Here is a 21,302-nt window from a genome sequence, read left to right on the forward strand (position 1 = left end):
GCCTGAAACCACCAGGAGAAAGTGGCAGGACCTGCCTGTTTATATTCAAGTTGGGAAATACGTTTGTCGCCCACGTCCGCCACATCTTTCTTGAATCCCAGGCTGGCTTAGAATGAAAGAGACTGGTTTAAAAATACATCCAGGCATCCCATAGATAGCTTCCAAAGAAATCTTAACAGGCTGGATATTTTCACAACGATTGTTTCATCCTAAACATGCAGCATGTTATGGAGAAAGTCGGTCTGCTCTCTCTGATAGAAGCGCAGTTGTGGGTAACAATGAGGGGACTTGTGTTGTCTTTTAAGAGTCTGGAGTCATAGACCTACTTTTATAAATAATTCATAGATCCCAACAAGCCGTAAGTAATAAGTTCCATTTGGCTAGAGACGAAGCCATGAGCAAAATTGAGAAGGTGCCGTGACTGTGGGTGTAACGCATGTGCTGCTGTCAGGGCACTGGCTGCAGTGCGTTTTCTCCCTTGACAGATTGGGGGCTCAGTGGGATGCTCTGGGAGGACAATTTTTTTCAATGAACTAGAGAGCAAGCGCCCCTACCCCCAGCACTGAATTGCGTTTCTCCTTTTGAGACATAAAATGCTCGAGTTAGGAAAGTCTTGCTGGAGCACGTGTGCTGAGGCCCCTGGAGGATGGGGAGAGAAAAGGTTGGTATCAAATCTGGCTTTTCTACCCACAACCGTGAGTGTTCACGGTTGTTGTAGTCGGTATGAAAAACGGCTTATCAGACTGCTCATGTCACGTTTGCCTCCTTTTTAATCAGTCATGCCATTCGATTGATGGGATTTGCCTGTCAGGAAAAATGATATGCAGAGCAAAAGTTATAATCACCTGCAAATCACAGACTATCGAGACTTAATAGCATCTTCCAGAGACGGAAGCTGCTAGCTACCCATGGCCCTGCGAGATGGCGGGCAGCAGCTCCCTCATAAGATATTACTAGGGTTTCAGATGGGGAGAACTGAACTTGCTTTTGTGAATTATTTACATGGCTCTGGCCTTGCAGGACCATTTTGTACGGAGAGAGACATTCTCTAAAATGATGGCAAAGAACCGCCAGCTGGTACCCCCTCCTTACCTTTGCTTCTGGCCATTCTGCCTGTGGAATGCATGCTCAGTAAAATGTGGCAGTAAAAATGTGCCAGTGCAGATGTAGAGAATGGACTTGAGGACACGGGGAGGGGGGAAGGGTAAGCTGGGATGAAGTGAGAGAGTAACACTGACATATATACACTACCAAATGTAAAATAGCTAGCTAGTGGGAAGCAGCCGCATAGCACAGGGAGATCAGCTCGGTGCTTTGCGACCACCTAGACGAATGGGATAAGGAGGGTGGGAGGGAGACGCAAGAGGGAGGGGATATGGGGATATACATACGCGTATAGCTGATTCACTGTTATACAGCAGAAACTAACACAACACTGTAAAGCAATTATACTCCAATAAAGATGGTAAAAAAAAATGTGCCAGTGACAGTAACATCAGACCAAAACAAAGGTGTTGTGTCTTACAGACAGAATCTGAAACATGACTGCACGGCATCTTCTGGGGTTAAACTCTTGTTCCAGAATTGTGCCGTTAACTTGAAACAGAGGGGCCATGAATTGTGCTAGAAATAAACAGTAGAAAGCTGTGTGGCTTCAGATGAACAGAAGCCACAGGGTTGGTTCTGCAGCCCATCCACACAGGACAGCTCTGAGTGGCTCTGGACTGACCACGCTGTGGGCACCCAGGCCCTGCTGGCTTTGGCTTGCCCGGGGACTCACGGGCAGCCTGGGGATGCTGCTTTGTAAATGTGTACTTCTGGCGGTGAGTGACTGAGGCCTCTCTGCCCAGAGGAGTCCCTGCATGTTTGGGCTGCTGTGTACCAGGGCGGGCCGAAGAGGGGAGCAGGCTTGCAAGTTGACAACATCAGACGTTCTCAGAGGAAACCGAAGTTCTTTCCTCTGGATCGCGTTATCTTTAACTTCCCTACAAATCAATCTTGTTACAGCAGGTGACAGCGCAGCAGCTCCTGCCGGGCCTTTCTCTGCTGTATCTGTGGTGTGTGCACGTGGGAGTGGACTTCTACCCTGTGCCATTTTCGAGCTCATCTAGGTTCTTTCATCTGTAAATTGCCACTTGCTGTGGCTGTTAGACCACAGGGCATGAGGACTGTCAAGGACCCGTGGGCCCACGGCTGGGCCTTCTGTATGTATGAGATCCAGGGCCACGTTTTTAAGGAGCCTTAATTGACCCACATTCTCTGTTGTCCACAGAGCTCATGAGCCATTGGATGACTCTCAGGAATTCTGAAGAGCCACAGAATTGCTCTTCACCACATCAAATGCAATTGGAAATGCTGTACGTGCACACGTGTCTAGAATCTCGAGTTTTAAAGCACTTTTATACCGATTATTTAGTAAGTCAAGACCACAAACACAGACACACACACACACACACACACACACAGCTCATTTGAAGTTACTGAAGCACCTTTGAATGCTCACCCATAGGCTTAGCCTTGATTCTGAAGTCGAACAGAAACCAAGAGGGTAGCTTGGAAATGAGAACACGACCTCTCAGCTGGGCATTTGAGAGCATCAGTGAGCACCGTGTAAAGGTTTCACCATTGAGTTGATTCTCTGCTCAGTGAACTGAAGTCCCTTATAGACTCTGTGCCCAAGAGGCATAGCCTTCCCTCCTCCTCCGTGCTCACCCGGGGCTGGGATCTTGCTATTAGAGAAATGTTTCTTCCAGCTCAAGTACTTTTTGATACCTTTCAAACATAGTGTGCTCGTTTATTTTGTAACCAGTAACCGTGTGCCAGGCACTTTCTAGGCCTTGAGGTTAAAGGAGTGACCGAGACGGCAAAGGCCCCTGTGACCTTGAAATACACAGTCTAGCTTCGGGAACATTCAGTGCCAAGCATGCAAACTAATAAACAAGGCAAATTCCAAGAGGGGTACAAGCAGTGAAGAAAATATAATGGTTGGTGCGATAGAGGCTGGGAGGGCCATTTTAGATGGGGTGGCCAGGGAATGACAAGGAAGACGAGCTATTGGAGAATCTGGGGGACCAGCTGCGGAACTTGCAAGGGAGTGGCCTGGTGGGCAGGAACACCCCAGTGTTCCAGGATCAGAAGGAAGCTGGAGTGAGAGAGGAAGTTGTATGAAATGAACGAGGAGAGGAGGGCAGGCGTGTAGTCTCTGGATCAGAGGAAGGAAGTCAGTGGTGGGTTTTAGGCAGAAGAGTCACCTGGTCTTATTTACATTTAAAGTCGCCACACTGGCTGCTGTGAAAATGCACCAGAATGTGTGAGAAGTTAAAACCAGGACCAAGGCTGAGTGCTGAGCAGGCTCAGGCGGGGCTGAGATGGGACCCTGCCCACAGACCCTAGCTGCTCCCTTAGTGGGTCTCTGTGCCCCTGGGCAGTGGGAACGGATGGCCCCCTTCCCAGCCAGCTCCCCTCTACTGAGCGCCACACTTTCTGCATGTGTCGAGTCTTGTGCCATGACTTAAGGCTGGAAAATTATGCTCATCAAAGGCATCATTAAAATATTCCTCTGTGTGTCTTCAGATTTTAAAAAGCCACTTTTCTCCAATACATACCGAAGTGTATATCACCTGTATTACATATACTGATACACCATTAATGTATATATATTGCTATACCTAGGAGATCCCAGTTTTGCTCCCAGCAGTGTTGCTGCCTTTATTGAGGAACTTGGGCCAGCTGCTTTGCCCTGTAGCCTCAGTTTTCCCATCTGTAAAATGAGAGACTTGGGGTTATCCCTGACCCAACGTGGCTTTCTGCTGATGCTCTATCTTGATCAGTTTTAAGTGGATTTGAGTTAATAGAGTACAAAATGTCCCATGCTGCAGGTTTTGAGTATTATCCAGAGAACTTGGTTAAAAGCAGAGATTTCTGAGTGGCTGAGAATTAAGGTGAAAAGGAATGTGGTTTCAGAAGTGTAACCTACTCTCATGGCCATTTGGAAACATCAGTTCTTTCCTATGTGGATTAATACTGGAATTCACACTGGATAGCGTTGCTTTTACTAATCTGAAGAGAACAATAAATCATAGTTTGCTTTCTGGCAGCCCAGCCCAGCCCATTAATTGTTGAGGTGGGCTTGTGGTGACAGCAACCACTGCCATTTATAATGTGCTTGACTTAAGCTCTTTTGCATATTTCAAATGTATTGGTCAGACTGCTGGGGCTGGATCTTAGGTTTCCCCAACCACTTCAGAAAACCCATCTGGGAACTTCCCTGGTGGCTCGGTGGTTGAGAATCCTCCTGCCAATGCAGGGGACATGGGTTCGAGCCCTGGTCCGGGAAGATCCCACATGCCGTGGAACAACTAAGCCCGTGCACCACAACGACTGAGCCTGTGTTCTAAACCCACCAGCCACAACTACTGAGCCCGTGTGCCGCAACTACTGAAGCCCGCGCACCTAGAGCCTTGCTCTGCAACAAGAGAAGCCACCTCAACGAGGAGCCCGCGCACTGCAACAAGGAGTAGCCCCCGCTCACCGCAACTAGAGAAAGCCCGTGCGTGACAACAAAGACCCAATGCAGACAGAAGTAACTAACTAACTAACTAAATAAATAAATAAAAAGAAAAAGAAAAAAAGAAAACCCATCTGTTATAAAGCTCTGATCCTTTAGCCATGAATTACGGTCCCCCTGGTAACGTTACACATTATGAAATATTGTTTGCTTTATGAGTGTGGGATTTGGGTGAATAAATTAAATCTATTGTTACCACTTCCAGGGAAAAACTCCAAGTTGTCATATGATGCTAACTAGTAAATGAGAAAAATGCATGAACATTTTTTATGGTGGAAAGTGGTTGGTACCCTGGTCACACTTCCTATATGCTAATCTTTACTGTGTATATATATCATCCCCCATTCTGTCCAGAATCAGTAGACTATCCAAGTCATGTAGGAAATGCATCCGTCTTTCCAGAACAAACTGAACAACATTACCATTTCATTTCATGTTGACTCACTTTGTGTGTTTGTGGTAGGAAAATGGTAGGCATATTTAAATAATCACATTCTCGGAGATGCTTTATCACATTCTGCGTGGGCTGTGCAGGGTGGCCTGTTCCCTGCCAGGTGGCCTCGGGTGGGCTTTTCCTTGTAGCAGATTCAGTGTCCTCACTCCAATCCCGGGATATGAGTTTCAGGTGAAGTTTCAGAGCCTCTCCTCCCGTGTACTTGAGTTTCAAAACTGCCAGGTCAATAAAGGGGGAGGGCTTCCCTGGTGGCGCAGTGGTTGGGAGTCCGCTTGCCGATGCAGGGGACGCGGGTTCGTGCCCCGGTCCGCGAGGATCCCACATGCCGCGGAGCGGCTGGGCCCGTGAGCCATGGCCGCTGAGCCTGTACGTCCGGAGCCTGTGCTCCGCGGTGGGAGAGGCCGCGGCGGTGAGAGACCCGGGTACCGCAAAAACAAATAAATAAAGGGGGAAAGTTTTATTGTTGAGCTGGTCACTAATAAGAAGAACAGTTTTTCTTTTTCAAATTTTATTTTACAGGGGTGATGAGGATGATAATGATGTTGCCAACATTTGTGCACCTCCTGTATTCCAGGCATTGGGGCAGGTGCTTTACACACATTGTCTCATTGAATCTGCCCCCGTAGTTTATGAAGTAGGTATTATAACCAATAATCCCACCATACAGATGAGAAAACTGAGGCACAGAGTAGAATCCATCTAGTGATGTTTATATAACTCGTGAGTGGTAGAGCCTGGATGTTTTTTTTAGTTGAAAGACCTTATTCTACAGAACAATTTCAGAGTTTTGGAAAAATTGTGAAGGTAGTACAGAGAGTTCCCATATACCCCACATCCCATTTCCCCTGTTACTAACATCTTACATTAGTGTGGTTCATTTGTTACAACTAATGACCCAATATTGATCCATTATTATTAGCTAAAGTCCATAGCTTATTCAGATTCCCTTAGTTTTCACCTAATGTCCTTTTCCGCTTCTGGGATCCCATCCAGGACACCACATTACATTTAGTTGCCATGTCTCCTCAGGCTCCTCTTGGCTGTGACAGTTTCTAAGACTTACCTTGTTTTTGATGACCTTGACAGTTCTGAGGAGTCCTGGTATTTTGAGTCTGTGCTGTAGATGCCCCTCTCTTGGAATTTGAATGATGTTTTTCTCATGATTAGACTGAGGTTATGGGTTTTGGGGAAGATCACAGAGGTAAAGCTCCATTTGCATGACATCATATCAAAGGCATTTACTGTCAGCGTGATCTATGACTATTGATGTTGATCTTTAACACTTGGCTGAAGTTGTGTTTGTCAAGTTTCTCCACTGCAAAGTTACTTTTCCCCCTCTTTTCCATACTGTACTCTTCGGAAGGAAATCTGTGCATAGCCTACTCTTAAGGAGTGCGGAGTTATGTTCCATGTCATTGAGGGGAGGGTATCTACGTAAGTTACTTTTCTGCAAAGGAGATTTGGCCCTTATCCTTCATTTATTAATTTATTCAATCATTTATTTAGATCAGTGTGGACTCATGATATTTATTCTATACCTTGGGCTATAAAGCAATACAAATTTTATTTTCTTGCCTTGTCCGTCAGGAGTTCTTTCAGTGGGCTCCTTGTGTCCCTTTGATATAACCTTGTCAATTATTTTTTGAGCCCTTCTTCAATACTTTCTGATACTATTGTGTAAGATGCTCCAAGTTTGTCTTGTATATTTCCCACCTCTGTCCTAGATTGTCGTTTCCTTAAGGAGCACTGGTTCCTTTTATTGGAGAATGATGTTAGAGACCAACATCTGGGTGCTAGGTGTGCTTGTTGTTATTGGGGTGTCATTTCTTTTAGGCCCTCTCAGCTGGCAGAGCAAGGAAAAATATGTGTGTGTATACTAACCCATGTATATATGCATGTCTACTTCTATGTGTAACCAGTTGTATCTATATTAAGTGTGAGTTCTTACTGGTGTCTGTAACTCTTATCCGTTACCTCATAGATCAGCTTAGCCTCCTCCCCTTGCTTATCTGTACTTTCCCACTCCCAAGGTGTGACACCTGAGCCAGGAGTTTGAACGCAGGTAGTCTGACTTCAGGTTTTGCAATACAATGTCTTGATTCCCATTGGAGGACTTTCTTCTACTCCCATTGGAGGACTTTCTTCTACTCCTGGTGAAACACGGTCACAGATCCTTGACCCACACCAGGCCCCACAGAACCACCCTGGTGCAGAGGAGTGAGTTTATTAGGTACCTATCTTAGTCAGTTCTGGCTGCTATAACAAAATACCATAAACAGGGGGCTGGGGCGGGGTGTCAAACAGCAAACATTTATTTCTCATGGTTCTGGACCCTTCAAGTCTAAGATCAAGGTGCTGGGAGTTTCCACATCTGCTAAGGGCTGGTTTCCTGGTCCATAGAAAGCTGTCTTTTCTCTGTGTCCTCATGAGGCAGAAGGAGGGAAAGGATCTCTCTGGGGTCCCTTTTATAAGGGTACTCATCCCACATGACGGCTCTACCCTGATGATATAATCATTTCCCGGAGGCCCTCGCCTCCTAATAGCATCATGTTGGGGGATGTGATTTCAACATATGCATTCTGGGAGGACACAGACATTCGGTCCATCGCAGCTCTCCTCTGCCTTAACATCACACCTAGGCTTGCTCTTGTGACTGCTCAGCCAGTTCTAGCTCCAGAAGCTTCTAAGTGGGTTTGCCTTATCTCAAACAGATTGCATAGTGCCTTGTTTCTGAGTGAAGGCATTTGTACTTCCTGCATAGCCTGGGCAGGCTAGGGAGAAGGCAACTGGTCTATTTATAATATCCCAGCTGTTGAGTGCTTAAGCTCCCTGCACCTTCCTTAGATTGATTGCTGCTCACTGGAGTCCAAGACAGACCATCCTTTAAGTCACCGAGTTTGTCCTGGAGACAGATTATGAGGCTGTGAGTGTTTCCAGTTTAGGAAGGAGGGATCATGAGAGGCTGAGCGTGTTTGTCTCTTTGGGCTGTCACCCACGTGCCAGTTTTCCCCAGCTTTCTCTCTCCGACGCCCCTTTCCAGATGCCCAGGCTGGTACACTCTCCCCTCCAGGCAGAGGGGATGTTCTGACTTGGAGGCCTGCCTGTGACAGCCGCATTCATCAGGCCCGCTGATGGGGGCAACTGTGGAGACAGGTGGTGCCCATTTGCCCATGTTCTCTGCTACCTGTGGTACACCTGGTCCCCTCTAGCCCAGCAGTCAGGGGATGGGGGCTCTTGAACCCCATGATGTTAGGGAACTCCATTTCCATCGTCTCTGGAGCTTGGCTTGCTGGAAGCCAGAGAACATTACAAACAATCCTCGTTGATTCATTCAAATTTTTTGATCTTAGCTGAAGCAATCTTTTGGGAAGCATTTTGCCAGTTGATAGAAATGTGTTCTTTATACTTGACAATAGGTTTGGCAACACGTTCTCACAGTGATGGCTGGATGTGGACGCTCATTGACATGCTGCTTTCTTCTAGGAGACACTAGGCCAGGCCTCCTCAAGCCATGCTCACCTTAATTTCTGGCATCCCTCCCCCATTTCGTCCTGTTTATCCCCAGAAGGCTCTACCCGATTGATCCCGAGTCTTAAAAATGCTCGTCCACACCTCTGTGCCTTTGGATCAATTGATTGCTTTATTTGGAATGCTTTCTCTTCTTTTCAGCAACCTTGTCCTGTTCTGCATCCTGGCCTCAGGGGGGTCCCCAGGTTCTGCCACCATGGTGGATGGCCCAGCGGTGGGTGCTGTAGGTCTTCAGCCTAATGCTGATGCTTCCAGTGTGTGTGTGAGAAGCAGACTCTCGTTTTCACACAGTCCTCTGCTGTCTCCTTAGGACAGTGTGTACAGCCACTGTGATGACAGTTTACCTGGAAATGGTGGAGATTTCAGCTCCCCTCGCAGCCCCCCTCCTAGAGGTGCCCCTTCTCCTGCTCACTCTGTAAAACTCAGCCGGAGTCTCCTGTGCTGGGTGATCCTGACTCACTCCCACCCCAGAAGGTGGGGGATTCGTCTTTCCACTCTGGAGTTACCCATCGCCTCCTCCCGCCTCTGGCAGAGCTTCCCTCACATTGTCGTAATGATCCGTCTAAGCCTCCCCATCCCCCTCCGGGACAGAAGGAATTGTGTTTTCTAATTTGAGCTCCTAGCACCAAATGCAGTGCTTAGCACAGTGTAGGTGCTTGATAGATGTTTGACGAATGACAGTGGAACGAAATGGCAATGCTCAGAGGAACCGGTATTTTGTGTGTCGCTGGTGTGCGTGCGTGCACGTGCATGCACGTGTACGCATGTGTACGTGTGAGCATGTACACACACTTCTTTTATGTTTGACGGTTTAGGTTCTTTTTTTTTAATTATCTAATTTATTTATTTTTGGCTGTGTTGGGTCTCCGTTGCTGCGTGCAGGCTTTCTCTAGTTGCGGTGAGTGGGGGCTTCTGTTCGCTGTGGAGCTCGGGCTTCTCATTGCGGCGGCTTCTCTTGTTTCAGAGCATGGGCTCTAGGTACCCAGGCTTCAGGAACTGTGGCTCACAGGCTTCGGAGCGCAGGCTCATCAGTTGTGGCGCACGGGCCTAGCTGCTCCGCAGCACGCGGGATCTTCCCGGACCAGGGCTCGAACCCGTGCCCCCTGCATTGGCAGGCGGATTCCCAACCACCGCGCCACAGGGAAGCCCTAGGTTCTTTAATAAAGTTGAGAGGGATGTTGGCAGTGTAGCAGCTGGTCATGTTGACAGCCAAGCCAAATCATTTTCCTGTCCGTGAGTCCAAAAGTCTTTTTCCATTCTTTTCCTTCACCACTATTTATTTATTTGTTTTTTGAGGGGACGGTATTTGGACTTAGAATGAATCAGCAGACATTTACCAGCTTCTGTCTGTGCGGGTATGAGCAGGAACATGGGATATTTAGCAGACATTGTTCCTACCTCCAAATGCTGACGGCTTCACTGGAAACTCGAAGCCAGTCAGTCTGTGGGCTGGTGGGCTCTGTCCTTTCCCAGTGCTGGAGGAAGTTGTAAAGGACGGGGGTCCCTGGGAAAGGGGCAGAACTGCTGAAAGAGTGGGGCTGGAGATGGTTTTGAAGGAGGTAGAAGGCCTGAGTGGGCAGGACCAGGGTAGGCCTGTGGGTGGGTGGCTTGGAGAGAGGACAGTCTGAATGGAGGTGGAGACAAAGACAAGCATGGTGTTGCGTTTATGCAATTTCGAGAGGGCAGTGAACCCACCAGGCTCAGGGTTGGGATCGGATGGGACCAGCTATGGAGCCTTCACAGCCTGTTTGTAGCCAAAAACTTCTTTGTCTTCTTGTGCCCCCAACACTCCCAGTGTGATTGAAAAGATTTTGTCTATCACATGCATAGTATTGTTATTGAGTTATCCCATTTTTTATTATTCATTCTATTACTCCTTTTTCTATTTAAGGATGACCAATCAGTGTTGTTGATCTTTACAGTGAATTAGTTATGCCCCTGAGTTGATGGAATTCCAATCCATAAAAAAAACCAGCTTGATATTTTAGATAGCTTGAACAATGGTTTTCTTGGTTATTTTAAAATCTAGGCAGCAAAATTTAGATTTGTTCTAGGAAGCACAGGGAAGCCATTGTAGCTTTTTGAGCAGAGAAATAGCGTGCACTGTGCACACGATAAAAGTGCTGTGTGTTGGGTGGCAGAGGATAAAGATGGCCTCTGCTTACTTAAGTCCAGTGTGCCAGGCACATACTTTAACTCCCTTCTTCCCCAGAATAACCCTGTGAGTTTCACATACTGATTTGTCTCCATTTTTATCCCCATTTTTCAGATGCTGAAATAGATTCATAAAGCTTACCTAGTTTTACTTTGCAGAGGGTCTCCCATCTAGTAAAGGATAGAGTCTGAATTCAGACAATTGGACTTAGTCCGAATTCTTATGACTGTATCACAAAGTCATCTTGGAGGGACCAGATTAATGGTTAATGTAGGTGATAACTATATGGGTGTTCATTGCAAATTATTTCAACTTTGCTCGACGTTTGAAGACTTCATAATAAAATACGGAGAAAACAAAGAAAACCTAGTTGCATTCTTTATATAAATAGAGATCACATGGCCTCAGTAGTCATGGATACAGAGGACAGTCAGAAGTTGGGCCTCCCCAGAGGAGAGGGCAGGGCCCGGGGTCGGGCTGTGGGGCTCCAGGTTAGGTGGAGGACGCAGGTGAGAGAGGGGTGGAGAGCAGGTTGAGTGCTCTGCTAGTTTCCTGGGGCTGCTGTAACAAATAACCAAAACCTTGGTGGCTTAAAACAACAGAAATGTATTCTTTCACAGTTTTGGAGGCCAGGGGTCTGAAATCAAGGTGTTGGCAAGGCCATGCTCTCTCTGAAGCCTCTAGGGGAGGATCCTTCCTTGCCTCTTCCAGCTTGTGGAGGCTCCCAGCAGTCCTTGGTGTTCCTCGGCTTGTAGCTACATCTTTCCAGCCTCTCCCTTCATCATCACATGGCCTTTTTCTCTGTGCGTCCTCTCCTCATCTTATAAGGACACCAGTCACTGGATTTAGGGTCCACTCTGATCCAATATGACCTCATCTTAGTGACATCTGCAAAGACCTTATTTCCAAACAAGGTTACATGCTGAGGTTCAGGGTGGACATGAATTTTGGGGTTGGGGACACCATTCAACTGCGACGGGTGACTAACCAATCTGGGTGGTCCAAAAGGAGGAGCGGGGATGATGGAAGGGCCGGGACAGAAAAGAGAGCAAAGGGCTGGAAGATGGGGAGGAAACCCTGAGCAGAGTGGGGAAGGAAGTCAAATTAAATTTGGCAAGAGAAAGAAACAAGGGCTCAAGAGAGAGGAAAACAAGGCAAGTAGGTTTTCGAGGAAAGGGCTGTGCCTCAACCACAGGCCTCTCTATCCATTTATCTCCTGAATATCTTTTTTCTTTTTTTTTTTTGCGGTACGTGGGCCTCTCACTGTTGTGGCCTCTCCCGTTGCAGAGCACAGGCTCCGGACGCGCAGGCTCAGCGGCCATGGCTCACGGGCCCAGCCGCTCCGCAGCATGTGGGGTCTTCCCGGACCGGGGCACGAACCCGTGTCCCCTGCATCGGCAGGCGGACTCTCAACCACTGCGCCACCAGGGAAGCCCCTCTCCTGAATATCTTAAAGAATTAAAATGTAAATCTCGGAAATGAAATCCATGGGCATAGTGTAAACAGAGGGGGCTTTTGCAGAACAGACAAAGCTGTTCTTTTTCCTTGTGAAACAGCCATGGTGGGAAACCACGTCTGTATGCACAGAATTTATTTGAGATGGATTAAGGCTAGTGATGAGCGAATCTCTGAAGGATTGGAGGTGCAGTTCTTATAAGCCTGCAAAAGTTCAGCTCCTTATCTGAGGCTTATCCAAACCTGACGAAACCTTTTAGCCCAGCATGGAGGTTAGGGACCTCCAGCAGCTGAAAGTTAATATCCTGCATCAGGAAACCACCTGCATGGAGAGGGGAGGTGGGGAGAGAGGCCTATAAATTAATGTGCTCTCGGAAGGGAGGCTGGCTGTGGTTTGGGGCTTCCTGAGCTTGGACCACCCACTCTCTTTGGTGAGGGGATTACAAGTTCAGTCCTTTGAGCACTCTGGGGGAGGGAGGTAATGCATCGTAGTTCTTGAGATCTTTTACCACCTTCAGTTCTCACATCAGCTCAGTCGCCTCCTCAGGCTTCCGTTTGGACGCTTGGACCCCGGAACATTCCTCGTGTAGCGGGCTACTCTTAGAGTTAAGCAATCACCTCCTCAGAGGTGCCTTCCCTGGCCATCTTTGCTGAAGATTTACCTCTAGACGCTTTGCCCATTGCCTCATTTGTTTCCTTACAGCACTTGTGCAAAATGGGGAATGGGTTGGATAGAGTGCTTCTGAAATTCTTGACCCCTGGAACCTCAGGATGTGACCTCATTTGGAAATAGTGTTAGTGAAGGATCTTGAGATGAAATGTTCCTTGATTTAGAGTGGGCCCTAAATTCAATGACTGGTCATCCTTTTAAGAAGAGGAGAGGACCCAGAGAGATACAGAGAGAAGGCCATGTGAAGATGCAGGCAGCGATGGAGTGATGCTGCCACAAGCCAGGAATAGCTGGAGCCACCAGAGCCTGCAAGAGACAGGGAAGGATTCTTTGCTAGAAACTTAGAGGGAACACAGCCTTACTGACACCTTAATTTTAACCTTCTGACCTCCAGAACTGTGAGAAAATACATGTCCATTACTCTAAGCCACTAAATTTGTGGTCATTTGTTGCAGCAGTCCTAAGAAACTAATACAGCACTCAATACTGTCTGAAATTATTTGTTCATTTTTTTGTTTACTTCTTGTTTGCCTGTCTCTCCAGCTGGAATATAAACTACCCAGGTACCAGGGCCTTGCTGTGTTATTCATCCCTACATCCCAGTGTCTAGAACAGTGCTGGGCACAGTGTAAGTGCTCAATAAGTATTTGTCAAGTTAATGAACCCTGTGAGATAAACATTGCTGTCTTGCTCTCTGGGTGACAAAACTGTCACCCAGAGAGGTTTATTGACTCACTCAAAGTCACACGTTCGGAAGAGTCAGGATTCACACTCGGGCCTTCTGGTCCTCAAGTTCAGGATTGTTCTACTGCATCACCACAGCTTTATTGAAATTAAAAAAAAATTATCCTTAATAAATTTACAACTTATTTTGAAATACATCCTCCCAAAATAGTGTAGTTTTATACCTTACCAAGTCAGAGCTGGAACTTTCCCTAAGAGGTTTGGGATCTTAGCCTGCCCTGGAGGGGAAGGAAGTTCTCGTAGGCATAGAGACATGCAGCCTGCATGCACACACCAGCAGAGCCAAGACCGGATTCTTCTGTGGCCTGACCTTCCACGAGCGCACTGGATGCTGATTACACGTTGGCCGGATGTGTGTGCGTTTACAGACAGACTGGGAAGGGCACAATGCTCAGGTGGATTGTAACTCTGATGGTCACTCCTCCTCTCCCTGCAAAAGGAAAAAAGAAGCCTTGCATTTGACTTTTCTTTTTCCTGTTCACTCAAGCACATCTAGATCACCCATTAGGTTTTATCTGGGGCCTGCTTTTTGTCTTGGGATTGATCATCTTGTGGAATTGATTTCTTATGGATCCCTTGATGCCTGCCCTGAGCTCTCACCTCTAGTTCTCAGCTTCAGCCAGCTCACATCACTCATCCTTTTTAGCTCCTGTGGAACTGCTTGTACCTGCTTCTTTACTAGTCCAGCCTAGTGCTGTCCACCTGCTTTTTTTTCTCTGTCTCAGACACACAGACACACACATGATTTTAACTTTTTTTTGGTAAAATATGTACATACTTTCACTTTTTTATTAAAGGAAATATGCTTTGATGCGCCAGCAGAACTGCTCTAGTTTCCACGTACCGTAGGACTATGTGGCTTCATATTTGAACAAATGTACATTTTTTACACTTTGGAAGCAAAGGGAGTTACATTGTAGGACTTTGGTGTAAAGCTTGTCTTCCCCCTTACTCCAACTTTTTCTCTTTTTTTTGGTAAATAAATAAAACTTGGTTCTTAAGAAAAAGAATAATATAGAGAGTATAGGTTTTCTAATATCCTTTCCTAGTGCGTGTGCTGGTTATATGAGGATGACTCTGGCTTTTGGAAATAAGTTCAAGGTCATTCAAAGTTCATTTTGCTAAATAAAGTGAGCAAATCATCAGGTGTGGTGTTGCCAGCCTGGGTCTGAAGTAGGTTGTAGCGTTAGGGTTAGCAGAATGGTTGTCCTGTCCGCCCCCACTAGACTACAGGCTTCTTGTTGGTGGGACCTATCTTAGTCATCTTTTTATCTCCAGGTCTCACACACAGTCGGTATTTAATGGATGTTTGAATGAGTGCATGGGTGAACGGATGCCTAATAGCCTTACGGTGAGCCTTATTCTGAAAAATAATTTTCTATAGCATTTAGAGAAATGATTACACATGTGGCCACTCAGAAGGTACATATCAGCATTCTGTTCTGTTCAAGGAGGCCCCTGGCTGTATGGTCATGGCTTATGTGTTTGAGTGGATCAACGGTATATTAAATTCTTGTCTTATGGCCACCAAAGTGTGGTTGCTCTAAAATCTAGAAAAAGTATAGATAGAAAGTAGAAAATTCACGTCATAGTAGACTGGCACTGAGGGGACTTGGGGACTTTTTGGGGCACCATACCTAACTACTGTGTGATATCACAAAAGTTAGTTTTGATGCTTGAATTTTCTCATCTATAAGAGGAGGGGATTAGACATCATCTTGAACACTCATCCTGTCTAGTCTATTGTTCTGAGAAATGATGACTTCAACAGCTTCTGCTTTGATACTCTAAACTGTTTACCTTGTCTATCCCCCCCCCCGCCCCCACCCCCCAATTTGTATCTTTCCTTCTTAACTGGCTTTAGGCCTCTCCTCCATCATGGCATCCCCAGGGGCATGGCAGCTGAGGCTGGCATGTGTATTTCATCTCACTCCGGACTAAGTGTTAGTCACCCTGAGACTGCTGTGGTTTTTGGAACAGCTTAGGACTGTGTCATTTCTGTGAACTTGCTTCTTGTTTGACATAGTGGTATGAAGGTTTCTGAAAAGTCAATCAGAATTTTCAGGGAGATTTCGAAGCCTTATTCAAAAGGTTTCTAAGCTAAGCGTGCTGGTCCTTGCCCTTCTTTGTGTCTGGTGAGGATTCCCAGTGGGGAACAGCTCAGCTGGCAGCACAGCTCTCCTTCAGAAACTAATGCCTGTCTCTTTGTCTCTACTTTCCTCATTCTCTTAGACTTTAAAGATAGCATGGTAGACAGAACAGTGGCCCACCAAAGATCTGTGCATCCAAATCCTTGAAACTTGCGAATATGTTATGTTGCATATGGTACAAAGGACTTTGTAGACTTTTGCTTAGGGCACCCATCTACGCGGGGGTGAGGGTGCTAAAACATCATCAAATATGGCTTCTTAAAAAGAGTATGGGATGTATATAGAAAAAGTTGTTTGATAAGTAGTTTGTGATAAGAAGTGGAACCCTAAAGGAACCCCTTCCTTGGTGAGGCTTAGGTTTCACTGCATAGTGTTTGCAAGTTTGAGTCTAAGCAGAACTGCTTGGAACTAGGTAGGGGAATATGAGTGCCCCACTGATGGTCCTTGTTACCCTTCCCTCAGACAGCATTTAGTTTGCCTTCTACAAGAATACTGAGCAACTATTTAAAGGCTATCAGTTTGAAAGACACAAAATCAGCACTCTGCCTGGCATGCCATGTATCTCAGTTTGACCATGGAAGTATAACAAAAAAGATAGAACCAAGTCAGTAGGTCAATTTAAAGTAGAGAAAAAGTTCTAGAAGGCACTAAGGAAGACTCAATGGGGGATGCTTTTTCTAAACTTGGCTGTGAAAGTATAACAAAAAAAACATAGAACTAAATCAGTAAATCGATTTAAAATAGAGAAGGAGTTCTCTCAGAAGGCACTAAAGAAGGCTCACTGGGAGATATGTTTTCTAAACTTGGCCAAGAAGGAAACAAAAACATTATTTTAGTGCAGGGGTTAACAAACCGTGGCTGCTAGCTGGCTGCCTAGTTTTGTAAATAAAGTTATGTTGGAACCCAGCCAAGCCCCTTCATTTAAATGTTGTTTATGGCTGCTTTTGCACCATAGTGGCAGTTGAATGGTTTCCACAAAGCCTATATGGTCTGCAGACTGAAAACATTTATTATCTGGCCCTTTACAGAAAGAGTTTGCTGACCCCTGCTCTCCTTTGCCTCCACAGCAGGTATTTGGTCAGCAGACATAATGAGTCAGAAGTTTCAAAGATGGTTCTCAATCTGTTGAGGGAATGAAGATGAAGATATCGATAAGAGTGATGAAGTGAGCTTACCAGTGTCTCAGAAGGGCTCCTAAGTGTTGGAGTATCTTCTTAATTCATGCATATAGCAAAAAATTACTGATGCTCTGCTGTGTGTCAACCAGTAGGTTAAAGGTTGGTCATAAAAAAAAAGTTTCTCAGTGGTTTTGCTTCTGTTCTAATTGTTGAGCATTGGTAATCCATGGATATAGGGTAATTCTATGTTAACCAGAATACTTATTCAGAAAACTGGTCCTTGATCCAGCTAAATATTGTAGCTAGATATCGACAAGAGCTATACTAGAAATTTTAATTAACCTTTTAAACTCCCTTTCGATTTCTTCAAGATAAATTAGAAAGCACGGAGTGTCTACTGGGTTCATCCGAAGTGAGGGGTAGTTTAAAGTTGACCCAGAAAGGTGAGCTGGGTCAGGAATGATTCATTGGAGATGGCTTTGTTTTCTTGACTTTCTGGTAGGAAAGAATTCATGTGGTTAGTTTTAGATTTTCTATTCTCATTTATCAGTCAACTTTGGCAACATCGATTTACCTAACAGACCTAACTTGTAAATAGTAAAATAAATTCATGGGAATATTTAGAAATTAATTTCTGCATATACAGCAGGTTGAGAGACAGAAAATTATTAGTAACTCATTCGCCATCCTAAGGCTTCTCATTTAAGAGTTTATAATGAGCTTCCTTTTCAGAGATTGTTGACTCTGGTTGGCTTTGGGACAGGGCTGGCACAGGTAAATGGACGTGGGGGAGGGCTACCTGGAAGCAGGTCCAAATGCAAGAGGACCCCCACTAGGCTTGGCTTAGAGACTGTCTGCATCCCTTTGCCTTTCTTCTCAGGTAGCAGAGCACAGAATTTTCCCAACAAAGACAGGATTTGTGTCTCTTAAGAGACCGGTCCTTCTCTGCTGCTTACATCGGAAAATACAAAACAGATGTAATTGATGGTGAGGGATTGGTGACATTTCCATGAGCTTGGAACTTAACGAAGCCCTTTATCTTTTATCCCCAAAGTAAAGTTTTTTTTTCACCTCCTCTCCCCAAAGTGTATTTGGTTTTAATTTCCTTTGAATGGTAAAGAATATGTCAATAGATTTTTAGGAATCAACTCAAAAAACCCAAAGTCTTAAAAATCCTTTCTGTTTCCTGCCCCTCCCCAAATTTTAATAGCCCCTGGAGTGGGTGTGGAGGTAGCAGGAGTCTTTTGTACTTTCTAAACCTGCTGTTTGCACAAGTGGCTGTTATGACTGCAGCAACATAATTGCTCTTAAAATGCCTTGGTAATAAAAAAAAAAATCTATTTTTATTTCGTAATCTTGATGCTCCTTGGCTTCCACTTTTCTAGGCCACTTTAGTAACTTCTGAAAATTAGCCTGATGAATACGGTTTCCCAGCTTGATTGAAGAACAGCTCTTTGTCATGGGGGTTGGCTGTGTGTGTGGAGGGGAGTTGTGGAGAGATGGAGGGGGCGGAGTTGTAAAAAGGGTGTAGGATTTGATTCCTAGGTGGCAGCTGTTTCTGCCTTCATCTGACCACTTAAAAAGAAAACATAAAGATAGAAAGTGTACTTTCTAACACTCCCCTGGGACTGCCTCTATTTCTCCAGGCTTGGTTGGGAATGAAAGGAAGCATCTCTTATTCCTTGACTGTTCTTGGGTGCCCAGAACTGGTTGCTGGGACAGCCACTTTGGATCTTCAGCACTGTGGAGGACCCAGCCACATTCATATGGAGTTTTCTGTGTTTTTATAAGCCATGCTTCTAAGAGTATGCGCGCAGGCTGAGGCTGGGTGGACAAGAGCTTGTCAGCTTTGAGAGAGAGGTCTTCCCCTGGGGTGAAGGTGCACTAGGCAGCTTCTTCGGATTCTCAGATGTTGCAGTTTGACTCTTTGTAGATTCAGCCTCCAAACAAAGCCAGCTCTGTATTTGCTTTGGGCAATTCACTTACCCTTCACTAGACCATTGTGTTGGTCTGACTTGGGATGCCCTGGAAGTAGAGACTCCCAGGGAGGACCGTCCTATAGGAGTTTTCAGGAGCTAGTGGTGGTGCCGAGGGCTGGTAATTGAATGGTGGTTCCTGGGCAGACCTACCCCTAACATCTGGGGCCCCCGGGCCGGGGTGCACGCAGAGGCCTACCTCAGCTCCTTTTCTAGATGAGAGGCCTCAAGACACCCAACCTGCAAACCCCAACTCCCAGTCTCTGGTAGGAATGAGAATTTATTGGTTTGCATTAAGATAGATATTCCTGGCCCATGGGGAAGAGGAATTGGTCCGGGGCAGGGCATTCAAAACAAGGTTATTTTATATCAGTGCAGGCAAAAAGCCCCAAACCACTAAGGAATGAAATTACTCCTTAACTCTTGGTGAGGAACAAAAGAAAGGATTCATTTGAATTCTGCACTGCTATCCAGACAACTCCTAACCTCTGCAAACTAACTTGGATTTGTTCACATTGTCCTGATCACTGAAATACCAGGCCTTTATTTTTCTTTTAAATGCTTCAGCTCATTTTAACATGTTTTCAAGTACAGTCCCCCCCCCCCGTATTCATAGAGGATTCATAGAGGATCCGTTCCAGCGGTTTGGTATCCGCTCCCCTTGGATACCAAAATTCGAGGATGCTCAGGCCCCTTATATAAAATGACAGTATTTGCATATAACCTACGCACGTCCTTCCATATACTTTAAATTATCTCTAGATTATTTATAATACCTAATACAATGTAAATAGTTGTAAATTCTATGTTTTACTTTTCGGAACTTTTCTGGAATTTTATTTTATTTTTTCTGAGTACTTTTGAACCGCAGTTGGTTGAATCCACAGTGTGGAACCTGTGGATACAGGGGCCAGCTGTTTTTGGAGGAGACAGTCTAGTAAAAACCTTGTCATGTTTCCCTGGCAGTGTGTGAGTTATCCCTTCTTACAGGGTGAAAACAATTAAAATTAAGTCGGGCTGTAGGATGCTGTATGGTTTAGAATGTCAGTTTTTCACGATGTGGCTGCTGAAAAGTTTATCGCCTTGTGCCGAAAAAAGTCATTCTGATTTCATTTTTGAAAGTTGAATTTAAAACTCAGAATGTACTTTCTTTATAATTATGCTTCTTATTTGGCAACATATGGTGAAAATTTATACAGCCTATCAATATAAAAGAACAGAGCTGAGGCTCTAGGCTTTTATGGTGATTACATCTACCTGTATGGGGGCTTTATGTGCTTACAATTTGAATCATTTATAGATGCACACTCAACAGAGTTCTAGCATAACTAGTACTGTGGGGTTTTTTTGCTGACTAAATGATAGGCAAAGCAATTTTCAACAAATGTCTCCCAGTAGGCAGTCATCATAAAAGCCTTCAAATATTGTTTTTTAACCTTAGCACTGACAGCTATCCAGAAATTATTGCATTGATACCAAACTGCCTTGCACCAGGCAGTTGCCCTTTTCTCCATGGGAGCCCGGCAAACTCTCAGGTAGGTACCTGCTCCCCTTCTCGAGTTCCCTCGTGTTTTATTTCAGGGAAATCTTTTACCTGTTCTTGTTCAGCTGTAGGTAGCCAGGCACATGGAAGTTTAGAAATACAGCAAAGCAGTTCTCTGGACTGTGTTATTATACCTTTAATGCATTCAATTAACATTCAGAGCTTTGTCACCAAATAAATGACGCACATTGGTGGCCCAAAGGGAAGGAAGGGAAAGGCTTTGTGTGTGTGTTTTTTTTTCCTTAGGCAGAGTCAGATCCAGCTTCCTTCCTTCTTTCTTCCTTCCGTCCCAGCTCCTTGCCTTTTTTTTTTCTTTCAGAACCTCTTGTAAATGGCTTTTGGGAATTGGTAGATCCTGATTCTGTGTTTGGGGGAAGAATTTTTGAGACTTCCGGGGAAGGATTGAATGAAACACAGATTCTGCCATTTTCCCCCATAGGAGGTGGAGCACGGGGTGGGATCCGGGCAGCGCTCTTCAGGTCTGTGCAGGAAGAGAGCCCGCAGTGGGAAGAAATGGCTTCCTCCCACTTCCGGTCTGGGAGTATTGGCCCCGGGTGGACCTGGCCTCCCGGGAGCCCGTTGCTCTTCTTGAACTTCCGCAAGAGGGGTGTACTGCTCACCTCTTTTGTCTAGGTTGAGAGAAGAGCAGCCTGGTGACGATTAAGTTCTAGAAGTTTGATTTCAGACACCCATCAAGTTTTGGGGACCCCCGCCGTGTGTCGTGGTGGGCACTGGGTACTTCACAGAGAATGAGCAATTCTCCTCTTACTGGATGGGAACCTGCTGTTGTGTTCATTTCTCTGTCAGCTCTGGGCTTGACTGCTTCCCCCAGCTGCATCCCAGTTGACACATGGGAGCCCTCCGGAGCTCTGGTTTCTCTTTTTGCCTTGCCTGGGGCTCTCATTATGTTTGAAATGCCTCCCTGGGGGGGGGGGGGGGGGG

At 45.7% G+C, this 21,302-nt stretch overlaps 1 protein-coding gene across 2 annotated transcripts in view; it reads left to right on the forward strand.

Annotated features, from left to right (window-relative positions):
• The window catches only part of GFRA1 (GDNF family receptor alpha 1), a 211,820-nt gene that overhangs the window by 60,367 nt on the left and 130,151 nt on the right, over nucleotides 1-21,302 (forward strand). The gene's annotated exons all lie outside the window — the stretch shown is intronic.

The sequence above is a fragment of the Lipotes vexillifer genome, unplaced genomic scaffold (assembly GCF_000442215.2).
Source record: "Lipotes vexillifer unplaced genomic scaffold, Lipotes_vexillifer_v1.1 scaffold240, whole genome shotgun sequence".
Classification (NCBI taxonomy): Eukaryota; Metazoa; Chordata; class Mammalia; order Artiodactyla; family Lipotidae; genus Lipotes; species Lipotes vexillifer.